The sequence below is a fragment of the Myotis myotis genome, unplaced genomic scaffold, assembly GCF_014108235.1.
Source record: "Myotis myotis isolate mMyoMyo1 unplaced genomic scaffold, mMyoMyo1.p scaffold_m19_p_5, whole genome shotgun sequence".
In the NCBI taxonomy this organism is placed as follows: Eukaryota; Metazoa; Chordata; class Mammalia; order Chiroptera; family Vespertilionidae; genus Myotis; species Myotis myotis.
Genome location: NW_023416357.1, coordinates 50,389,794 through 50,401,996, shown reverse-complemented (window position 1 = coordinate 50,401,996; position 12,203 = coordinate 50,389,794). Strand labels below are relative to the sequence as shown.

The 12,203-nt window shown below is 38.5% G+C and overlaps 1 long non-coding RNA gene across 5 annotated transcripts in view; it reads left to right on the top strand.

The window, feature by feature from the left end:
* LOC118655663 overlaps positions 1 to 12,203 on the top strand; it is a 116,263-nt gene that overhangs the window by 45,244 nt on the left and 58,816 nt on the right. Inside the window, exon 3 of one of the 5 annotated variants that reach the window (XR_004967333.1) lies at positions 553 to 881. The exons of 3 other annotated variants lie outside the window; for them this stretch is intronic. This is a non-coding gene — a long non-coding RNA (uncharacterized LOC118655663). Of the gene's footprint in view, positions 1 to 552; positions 882 to 9,229; positions 9,297 to 12,203 lie in introns of those variants that run through there. One more of the 5 variants, XR_004967336.1, reaches the window with a different exon arrangement.

Here is a 12,203-nt window from a genome sequence, read left to right as displayed (position 1 = left end):
AGATCATTAACCTGGTCTCAAGCATCACTCATTAACAGCTACAACCAAAAGAGCTGTGTGAGGAATAATCATATCAATGGTCCCGTGAGTTGATGTGTGAGAAGGAATAGAAACATCACTTATAATTATATAATATTTACATTTCAACATCTAGGATGAATTCAAAAAATATTGAAGACATTTAATCTAGAAAAATTTTACCCAGTTGTTAGAGACTTGTCAAGAACTAGCAAAACACCTCATCACACTAATTTATCCCAGCAGAGGTTGTTTTGATATTTTAAGTGTGATATTAAATACAATTTTATGCATGTTGTCCCTGTTTCTCCACTCCAACTATTTTGCTAAGCTATGCTATTGTTATCACCTAAGCGTCTCATGCGTATTTGTTAAATTATTATTAGTCAGTCCAAACTGGCCTGTGCCTTTAATCTTAATGCTACAGAACTTAGATTTTACTTGAAGTTTAAATGCTGTCTCTTAATTATCTTCCTTCCTTTTTTTTGCCTCTTGGCATTGACTTTGTGTTCCTCTCTTGCTTCTCATTAACAGCCCACTGAGCCGAATCATCTTCTCACAGTGACAACGGCAGGGCAAGATAGCTTCAGTTTAGTAACTCACATTACTACCAATCAGTTGGTCCTCCCCTCTGCCCAAGTCACAGCTTCCATCACTGTTGTCAGTGTCACCTGCTAATGGCTGCTGATGTTTCACCTGTCTGCCTGTGCTCTGAAAATAATATTTGCCAAGAGTTGGCCAGACACTTAAGTGGACGGAATCAAGCAAGTCTTCCATCTGCTGCCTGCATGTGCTGTCTGTATTCACTCTGCGTATTACCTGAGCAGACAAAATGACTTACTTCCAGACATCAGTTCCACCAGGTGAGGAGCCAACAGCAAGCCCTTTTTGGCTAGGTTGTGCTAAACTTTTCTCTGTTGGAAATTGCTCTTTGCCAATTAGGCAATACGTCAGAACTAAAAGCTGCAGGAGACAGACAAAGCGATGCAGAATTAATGAACTTTTTTGTGCCAAGGTATAAAAATAATATTTGGGTAGTAAACATTTTTGTTTTAAGGTCAAAGTTATTCCACCTTGGGACCGCTATTAGATTAGCAAGTGATTTATCAGTCACAGACTGAGCTGCCTTAGGGGGTCCTAAAGTGAAGAGGCTGTACTCACTAAACCAAAGTGTATACTTTTCCTTTATTATCTACTGGGTCAAGATCTCACATTATTGTGACATACCTGAATATGGATTTTTACTGCAGAATATCATTAAGACATGGTCTATTGAGTAAGCAATATGCGCTTTTAAAATTGTCTAAACACCTCTTTACTTGCCAACTCTGGCGATAATTACCAAATGTCTATATCAAGAAAAACAGGCAATTCAGAAATATTAACTTGTGCTATTATTTATGATACACATGTGCTAGTTTCCCCTAAATATAGACATTTGGTAATTATCACTGGGACTATTTGTTACAATTCCAAAGTAGTTACTGATGAAATAGAAATATATACTTTTTGGGTAAAAATTTAAATGCTGAGAAATTCTCATTATCTTTTGCAGAGTTCAGTTCTCAGTTTCCTATTCATATTTCATGTAATAATTTGGATTAGCCATCTGGTTTGTTGAGGGTTGAAAATCTGTTTAACACCAACGCAGAATTTTTGTTAAAAAATATAACAAGTCACAAAGAAATCACAAATGTTTTTCAGGTATTTCACAATGCTAATAATGAGTAACTTTGAGAAGATGGGTTGTAAATTTGCACTTTTATTTTTTGCGCCTTCCTTTTATTTCAGTTGTGCAATTTAGATTCACCTGCAGCATGCTTTTGAAACCTATTTTGCAGGGATATGCCCATTTGAATAGTTGAAACAGCATTTTTGACAAAAAATTTATGTTGTTCCACCCACATTATTCTAGTACCATTTTTTCCCTTGTCCAAATGGTTGTTAGCTCAATGGATTAGATAGAGCATTTTCTCAATGACTCCAGTCTATATCCCTGAGATTGAATTACCTCCTTTCTACCCCATGCCTACAATAGAGTCCAATCCTCTGTTACTCATCCTGGATCCACCAGGAGACTGGGATTTATCAATACAGATATATCACTTCATGTGTGCAAAAAGTGTGCTATACATAAAAAAGTGGGTCTGTATGTTATTCTTACATTAGGTAGAACATTCTCACTATTGATTTGCCTTCCATCTATGGCAGGAAACACGCTGCTACCTGTGGAGGTGTGTGTCTGTGACTCCAGCCCAAATGATTGACCCACACACAGCAAAAATGTATTCTGATGTATCCTGCTGAAAGATTTTTTGCAGTCATGCATCATACCCAAGGTGTTAAAACAGCTGGATAAAGCATTCAACCCATCCATGTATCAATCACGCGAATTCTGGTTGACATATCTCTGGTATTGGACTCTGAAGACTAGACTTTGGCTCCCACAGCTCATCTGAATATGCCGTTAGAAAATATTCTTTGAAAGGAAAGAATATTCAGTCCCATTTAATACAGAAGGAATTTAATTTTCCTTCAAACACCACCTGTTAGAAGTGCAGCTTTGAAGGGAAACACTTAATGGAATTGGAGAAGGATCATCTCTGTTCCTGTCAGAACTGGACCCAAAGTTGAGTAAGATAAACACAATGAGCATGTTCTAATGCTCAGAGCAACAACTGGGAGGGGGCAGTGAGTTGGCTTTTCACAAGGTTTCATTTTGACAGGAAGAGGGATGGTCAGTTTTTCTACATGACCTCTCATGCAATCATCTAACCTCTAACAAGAAGGCCAGGAACTGCTTCTTCCCTGACCGAAGTACTCTAAGTTGTAAGGGTGCAAGCTTTTCAAAAATGTACGTATCCATTGCATTCAAAAAGAGATTCAAAATACAAACCTAGGTACCTGTCAGTCTTCTGAATTCTTTTTCTTTTGTCCTTCCTTAAACTTTTTAATCTGGAAAGGAATGAGAAATAATCCATATATTACTCATAGGACAAAGCTTATAGTGCTCCCAGTAACAATTCATTTTTGTTGGCTTTGTTGTTCATTTGTCTAAGGTGGGAAATGATATAAATGAGTTAAAAGGCTAATAACAGGATATATATGCAGATAAGCATTTCTACCCAAAGCTACACACAGGTACTGAGATGTTGCAGAAAACACTGAGCAATTAGCATTAAATTAGTTTATTGCTGTAGGTAAAGACACATCAAAGTGTTATTGGCATGTCAAATTCACACAGTCCAGTATAGCAGAGAAATACCACGGGACAGCGTTGGTCATATCAGAGAGAAATAGTCTACTCAAAGATCTATAGAATTTTCATATTCCAATCTCTTTTCACAAGAAAAATGATTCATTTTCATTGCTTTTGTTGGAAATAATTATTATCACTAATTGATCAGGAACAGGAAGGTGAAAGTAGTTATGAGTGATAAGATCAAGGGTTATAAAATCTCAGGTACTTCTTAAATCTTTGGCAATGGATTTGAAATGAGTTCTGCCCTTCATTCTTGTCTATTTTTTCCATGGGATTTGACGTGGATAATTTTTGCATTTGCTTCTAGTATTCTCTTGCCTAATGATGGAAGAATTACAGTAGAAAGGGATGAAAATGTGTGGGTGGGAAGCTGAATGCATGTGTGTTCTCAGGTTAAGATAATTGTACTTTGGAACAGTGTAACATACTTTTCATGAGTCCATTAATATTGGAATATTAATTTCAAGGCTGGATTTAAAAATATGGGTTTAAAGGCAGTGATTCGGTGGTTTTTGTCCTCCAGATGTTCTCTTGCTTGTTTTATCTGTTTTCTACCTTCTTTGCTATTCTTGAGAGGGTACACAGAAGATACTCTGTAGACATTGGCTTATACTGGTGCAAAAGGTGGTAAGACTATTGTTTTCAGATTTACACTTTAGGTCACTCTGTTACCAAATCTAGGGTGCTTAATTTTGTGTACTTCTCTAGTGTGACTCTAGTAGGTATCATTTTTCTATTTGTAATGTCTACATTCAGTTGGTTCTCTGGGGGCAGGAGATCCTTAGCAATCCTTCGTCTCAGGGCTGTTAGACACTGCCTGTTTTCTGAAAGCTGTCCTTTTGAGTGCTGATGTTAGAAGCAAAGTCTCAGAGCATCACAGAAGTCACTCTGTTCCCCAGCTGCAAGCTTTAGGGGTAGTTTCAATGTCATGCCAATTGCAAAGCTGCACTAGCTACTGCAAGCTGTGGCTAATTCCAAACACTGAATAGGGTTGGGAATCCCGTTTGGTGTGATTATACTATTAAACCACAATTGTCTAGTTTCACACACTCCTGTGTTTAGTATTTGTATTGAGAATAATAAAAATCATAATTCTTCTTTCACCAGAAATGCAAAGATCTTTAAAATCATTTCATTACAGGTCTCTGTGAGGTTTTCCTAGAAAGTACCTTTGCCTGAGTTTCCCCAGTTGACAACACTGATCTTCACAGAATCAAAACCTGAGACAAATTCCCATAGCCTGAGTTTTAACTCTGGGTTAGGGCCATTCCTCTTAGAGCAACTAAGGGAAAACTAGATAAAAATATAATTGCATAATCCTCTTATTCTAATAATATAATAACTTTTATATTTCCTTTTCTCAAAAGAAATACAGTCTCTTTTATTAAGGCTATTTGAATGTTAAAACTGAAATCTAAGCATATTCTTAAAGCAATAGCTGAATTTTAACCTAACCTTGAGTAATACCAATGTATTGTTTTAATCATGTTCTTCAACGTTATTCTGCTCCTCTCCATTTTAGAAATCAACTTCTACATAGTCATGATTGGAATGGTCAATGGTTAGAGCGTCTCAGGCAAGTTATAATACAACATAAAGAGAAGTGGCCTGGTCTGACCAAATTCTCAGAATGCTCTTTACCTGAGACGGCATCTTTAGATTGAGCGCCATTAATGCCTAGAATTAGGAACCTCAAGAGGCAGCCCCCACTAGATAGGGACTCTGCTCCCAAGGTGCTGCATGATTATGTTGTGAGGAATTTGCAGAGAGGTTTATTTTGGGCTGGATGAAATTAGCATTATTGTTTACAAGAATACCATCTCACTGATCAAGTTAAAGTACATGCCTAATAACTAGCATTTCGTAGGCTTTTATGTTGCCCTTAATTAGACTCTTCAAAGTTAATTAGGGGAACAAATGGTACTTTTTGTTCTTTTAAGTCCCCTTTAACAGCTTTCTCACACTTAAAATGTTCCAACATTTATAGGTAGCTTGGCTTCTGTTTTAAACCTACTGGTTAACTGTTCATTGGTTAGCTTCTCCTTCATTCAGAGTGCAATCACTCTGTTTTCCTTCGGTGTCTTTGATTCACCCCTCCCTCCAGTTTTCAACAGTTAATATGGTTTATTTTTAGATTCAAAATTATTCATTAAATTTTTTGTTCCTGTTTGAGGAAAGTCTTTTGCTCAAGGCTTAGTAACTGGCGAAACACAATGCGTGGAGCAGAGCACATGAGGGGAGACTAGGACAGCTTTGCCTTAGAAAATTGCACAGAAAAATCGAGTTTCCGAACTCCCACCCTTGGGTGTGGGTTAGTGCTGGCAGTGTGAGCTAAAACACTGTTTTCAAAATGATTGGCCTCATTTTCATACCTATCATACATTTGAATATTTTTCTAAAAAATATTTTTCTTTATTTTTAATAAAGGGCTTATTGAATATAGAAAGCTGGCACTCAACATAAGAAACTAATCCCAAGGTTGTGAGATTTTCCAGCCCGGTGTCTGTCTGCTTTGTGCCCCTAATGGTAATGTAAAACTATTAGAATTGAAGCGAGTAAATGAGAAATAGTCTTTGCATTAGAGCAGGAGTCTGTCACTCTTCTGGCAACCCTGCCGAGAGCTACACATCAAAGCCGCCACACTGTGCTAATAGTGTCACTTATCCCACAGCCTTTACACTGTCCCATATGCAGTTACTGTGCAGGTGGTGTGCACATGAGGGTGAGAGGGGAGTTGACAATGTGCTAGAAGAAACCGTAGGAGATAAACTGAATGTGATTTATCACCTCTAATCCTTGCAATGGAAAACATTTAGGAAGAGCAAATAATTGAGATCTTTCAGAAATATGTTTTTATTGGGAAAAAATCACTCTTGAATTACTTATAAACCTAAAAATGGAGGAATTAAAATATTTTTTAAAAAGTTATGAGACAATCCTTAATATGTTTATTGAATTGGAGAAAATAAATTACATTTTAAAACTCTTTAGTTTTGATTATATGCATGAAAGAATGTTTTTTGGGGAAAAAAGCCTTCATTATTGCTTTTGTATATGGCAATCACAATCAAATATTTACATAAGTTACTAAAACAAAGATATTTTTATCAACCTGAAAGCAATCAGTGATAATGTATCTACATTCCACTTATTGCAATCCTCCTTACCGGGCTCATATTTTTTGTCGTTGTTGTTTGTGTATTTAGTAGTCACGGACTGGTACCAGATTGACAGGTTGAGAGGGTGAGAAGCATGCAGACAGCCCTAGTGGAGTCAGAGAAAAACCCTCCCAGCCCCATGCGTAGGGGAACCAGCAGAGCCTCTCCTGCCCATCAGGCCAGTTCCAGAGAGCCTGGCTGCCACCTGGCTGGGGATCTCTCCCATGCCTTGGCAAATATGCTTACCTTATTTCTAGGTCAGTCTGCTCAATTGTTCTTTTAGGAACGGAGCTAGCTGTAAAGCTTTGGAGTCCTTACACTTTCCAAAGGTGTGGGAGAAATTGAAATGGCTGAGTTAAAATTTGCCTTTATATTTCAAACAGGCAGGGAATAGGTAGACAAGATTTGCCAGCAATGTTTCTGTGATCTGGGAGAATAAAAAATCAGCATTGCACGGGAGAGAAAAACCAATAGACAGAAGGATTTAAACCAAACAAAAACCTCCACTTCTTCAGATTACCTCTAGGCCTGTTTTGCAGATTTTGGCAGTTATACCTTTTATTTGGAGGCCAAATCTTATAATTTTAGCTCTATGTGATAAAACTTTTAAACAACAAAAGAAGAAATTATAGCAGGGAGGGGCTGAAGTTTCCACATTTTAATCTATATGAGTCTCTGAGTCCATCTTCTGGTCCAAGTTTAATCTTACAATTGTAACAGCTAGAGTGATTTGATTGACAATCCATGTTGGGGCTTTGAGAATACAAAGATATAATGAGTGACAACCTCTTAACAAGAATGAGGAAGACAAGCATTAAAAAGCAGAAAAGGGAAAGCTGCAAAAAGGGTAGTTTCCTTGCAAAAAGGGGAAATTAGCATCTTTCAGTGTAGGCCAGGAGCTCTGTCGTCTGACACTGTGCTTCCAATATTGTAGAAATGAAGAGAATTTTGTCAACTCCTGAAAAGCTGTTCCCCTCCTTACACTAGTAGTCTCATCTCAGTGGCTAACATAACAATCTACTGAAGTTAGAAACCTCTTGAACCATCTTCAGACCTTCCTTTGCTCTTACCCTTCGCTCCCTACCCAGGTAGCCAAGTCCTACTGATTCTCCCTCTTAAGTATCTCTTTATTTTGGGGTTCCGTCATCATTGCCACTGCATTATTTTTTGGGGATGACAATGGGTTTGAGACTTTAATTTTATTTCTTTATATTCCTTATGCAATACTATCAGATAGAGGCAAGAAATCATGTCCATGTGTAGGCTTTCAATGCTTGATGACAGGGGCCTTATCCTTTATTATTTTCTAGGTGTAACTGCCTTCAATTGGTCTCCCCACTTCTAGTTTGTCCACACTGCCAGAGGGCCTCTCTGGAATCACAGGCTGGTGCTGAGTGTGCTTTGCTCCCATTACATCATCTCCAATGTTTTCTAGGAGAACAGTGTTTATCATGATCAAAGCCTCCCCCATCATTTCCTCCATAAACCCTGCCACCTTTATCTCTTCTCATCTCCCACATGCCCCTACACACAGACATAAGGAACTTCTCACCATTCTCTGAATATGCCACTCTTTCAAACTGTATGTTTTTCCCATATGTTATATCTTTTCTTGGAGTGCCCTTCCTTCCTTTCTCTGCATGGTAAACTCCCACTCATGCTATAAGACCCAACTCAAATGCCATCTCCTCTCTGAAAACTTCCCCATCCCTGCCATTCATGGATCCACTGGCCTTCTGTGAACACCTCGTTAAAGATAACTGTAGCGAGTGTCACCCCAGACCTGGGCAGGAGAGGCCCTAATTTAAAAGTCTCTGACCTTTCTCCATCTGGGGAGAGGTCCATGTGGTCAAAGAGATGTGCTATCCCAAGTTCTATCCTCACCCTCTCTAAGTTATGCTTTGTATACCTAGTTCCATAAAACTCCATGCCCAAATGATGCTCATTCCATCCCAGAAATGCTGAGGCTCATTTCCCTGGGTTTTTGCATCTGAGAATAATCCATGCATGTGAGCACCAATAGGTCTGAGGGATGGGGGAATGAGGTTGGGGCTTAGACTTGTTGCCTACAGTGCCCGCACACATGTGTCCAAGACCCCTTATGGTAAAAGACAGCTGAGGGTGGGGTCATGAAAGCAGGGAGAAGGGTTACAGGACTGGGGCCAAAGGGCAGCCTCTTTGATGACATTAATTTGCAGCCTTTAACTCCGAGGAATCCAGGAATTCCAAACTTGAGCCTGGAAATCCATGTTGTTTAAAAGGTATGTTTGTCCAGGTAGTAAAACAAAACATTTTATTCAAGGACTTGCAGCTTCATTCATTCATATATAGTTTTTCATGCTTACACATGTGGTATGTGGGCCTCCATTTGCACTCTTGCTCAGGTTGAGCAAATGTTAGTAATGGGTTTGCTTATATTGTAATTATTTCTTGACAACCTTAAGTCTCTACCTGGGAAGTGATGGAGGGATGTTCTTAATTTTTTTTTTTTAATTTCAATATTTCAACATCTTACTTTACAATGTATTTGTTGACATAAACCCCAAGTATCATATTCATGATACTTGCTCTATGAAGGCAGGAACATGTATAACACATTTCAAAGAACAGTATCTAAATTGGTTAATAATAAAAAAAAAAGTCAGATTCTGGGTGAGGAGCAGACTCATAAACCTGGGGTTATCATCAACCCATAGCAGGATTAAAAGATGGTGACCTAGGAAGCTCCCAAAGTTGTCTCCTTCCACAGGTGCACTGGATGTTCAGCTACAAACAGAGCAGTTTTCCTCGGACAGATGTTCAGAGATAAGCTGACTCCTACACATTGAGGAAATGAGAAGATATCCACACTGAAATGGGTAGGAAAGGCTGTGACACACTCTTCCTATATACTCCAACCCTGGCACAGTGCCAAACAATCAGGGGGACCCCCAGCTCCCAGCTTCTCCCTAAGGAGCAGAGGGTTACATCTGGTGCCCCAACTTTTAAGCTCCCATCCCAGGTATAAGCCCCCCAAACACCTATTTCTAAATAACAATGGAACTTGCCTCTGTAAGATCCACACGAGTGTAGAAAACAAAGAAGCAATTCTTAAAGGGTGTACAAGCACTCCCATGACTATTCTCCCAGAACGCAGGGCAGAAGGAGGAGGCAACAATGTCCATCTCACAGTATTTCTGTGGAAGGGGTTTAAATGCAGTCTTCATAAGTTGCTGCCTAACAGATTAGCTTCTCATCAGCCTGCATCTGTATGCTGACTGAGATCTTCCCCTTTGTGACACTGATGGGACACACCCTCAACTACTTATCAGTGCAAAATAGACTGTGATAACTATAAGATATTTTATGTAAGTCTCATGGTAACCACAAAGCAAAAACCTATTGTAGATAGACAAAAGATAAAGAGAAGGAATCTAAGCATACGTCTGCAGAATAGGCTACAAAAGAGGCTAAAAACAATGAACAGAATGGCAAAGGTATGTTTGTATCATCAATAATTACTTTAAATGTAAATTGACTGCCCTGGCTGGTGTGACTCAGTGGTCAGAGCATCGGCCAGCACACTGAAGGGTCATGGATTCTATTCCCGGTCAAGGGCATATACCTGGGTTGTAGGTTTGATCCAGGCCCCATTCAGGGTGCATGCTGGAAGCAACCAATCGATGTGTCTCTCTCAAAAAGATGTTTCTCTCTCTTTCTCTCTTCCTCCCACCTCTTTCTCTTCCACTCTCTCTAAAAATCAGTGGGAAAAAATACCCTCATGTGAGGATTAACAGCAACAACAAAAATGTAAATTGACTAAATTCTTCAATCAAAAAACAAAACATCTGAATGGGTTAAGAAAAATAAGACTCCACTATATGCTGCCTATAAGAGACTCACTTCAGCTTTAAAGGCACAAACAGGATGAAAGTGAAGTGGTGGAAAAATATATTTCATACAGATGGAAACCTAATAAAAGCAAGTTTAGTTTTCTTATATAACACAAAACAGACTTAAAGCCCAAACAGTAACAACAAAAAAAAGAAAGTCATTATATTATGGGAAAATGGTCAATTCATCAAAGGTGTGATAATAATTTTAAATATTTACGTATTCAACTTTAGTATACCTAACTATATTACCAGATCTGAAGTGATAGACTGAAAACAACAGAAGGAGCATGCATATCTATGAAATTAAGAGCTTGTTTTTTTTTGTTTGTTTGTTTGTTTGTTTTAAATATAATTGAGCCCTAACTGGTTTGGCTCAGTGGATAGAGCATCGGCTTGCAGACTGAAGGGTTCCAGGTTCGATCCTGGTCAAGGGCATGTACCTTGGTTGCGGGCACATCCCCAGTAGGGAGTGTGCAAGAGGCAGCTGAATCGATGTTTCTCTCTCATCGATGTTTCTGGCTCTCTATCCCTCTCCCTTCCTCTCTAAAAAAAAAAAAAAATCAATAAAATATATATATATTTTAAAAAAATATAATAGACAAAATTGACCAGACTTACCAAGAAAAAAAAAGAAACAAGACTCATAAATTAAAGAAGAGATATTACAGCTAATACCACAGAAATATAAAAGGTCATGAGACTATCATGAATAATTATATGTCAACCACAATAGATATATTCCTATAAACTTAAAATTACCAAGACTGACCCAAGAAGAAATAGAAAATATGAACAGACCAATTACTAGTAAAGAGATTGAATCAATAATGAAAAACTTCCCAACAAACAAAAGTTCAGAACCAGATAACTGCACTAGTGAATTCTACCAAATATTTAAAGAAAAATTAATACCAATCCTTCTCAAACTCTTCCAAAAAAATAGAAGAGGAGGGAACACTTGTAAATTTGTTTCATGAGACCAACATTACCCTGAGACCAAAGCCACACGAAGGCTCTAAAAATACAAAAACTAAAGGCCAATATCCCTGATTATAATAGATGCAAAAATTCTCAACAAAATATTAGCAAACTGAATTCAATAATACATTGAAAAGATACACCATGATCAAATAGGATTTATTCTAGGGATGGTCCAACATATACAAATCAATCAATGTGATACATCACATCAACAAAATGAAGGATAAAAATCATATAATTATCTTAATAGATGCAGAAAAAGCATTTGAAAAATATTCAACATTCGTTTATGAAAAAATTCTCAAACAAACTGGGTATGGAAGGCCATATATGATGAGTCCACATCTAATATTATACTCAACAGTGAAAAGCTGCAAGTTTTTCTTCTAAGATTATAAGCAAGACAAGGATGCCCACTTATACTACTTTTATTCAACACTGGAAGTCCTAACCAATGAAATCAGGGAGAAAATACAAGAAATAAAAAGGATAGTGACTCCAAGATGGCAGTGGAATAGGTGGATGCTACTTTTACGTCCTCCCAGGTTTAAACTGGAATCACAAGTAAATTATAGAACAACTAGAGGCCCGGTGCACGAATTTGTGCACCAGTGGGGTCTCTCAGCCTGGCCTGCAGGATCGGGCCGAAACGTCATAGCAAGCAATCAAACTCCCAGTAAGTTGAACTCCCAAGGGGACACTTTGCATATTAGGCATTTATATATATACTAGAGGCCCGGTGCACAAAAATTTGTGCACTCGGGGGGAAGGGAGGATCCCTCAGCCCGGTCTGTACCCTCTCGCAGTCTGGGACCCCTCGGGAGATAACGCCCTGCTGGCTTAGGCCTGCTCCTGGGTGGCAGAGGGCAGGCGCAATCCCTAGGCGGCCCCTGGTCGGGCTAAGAGCAG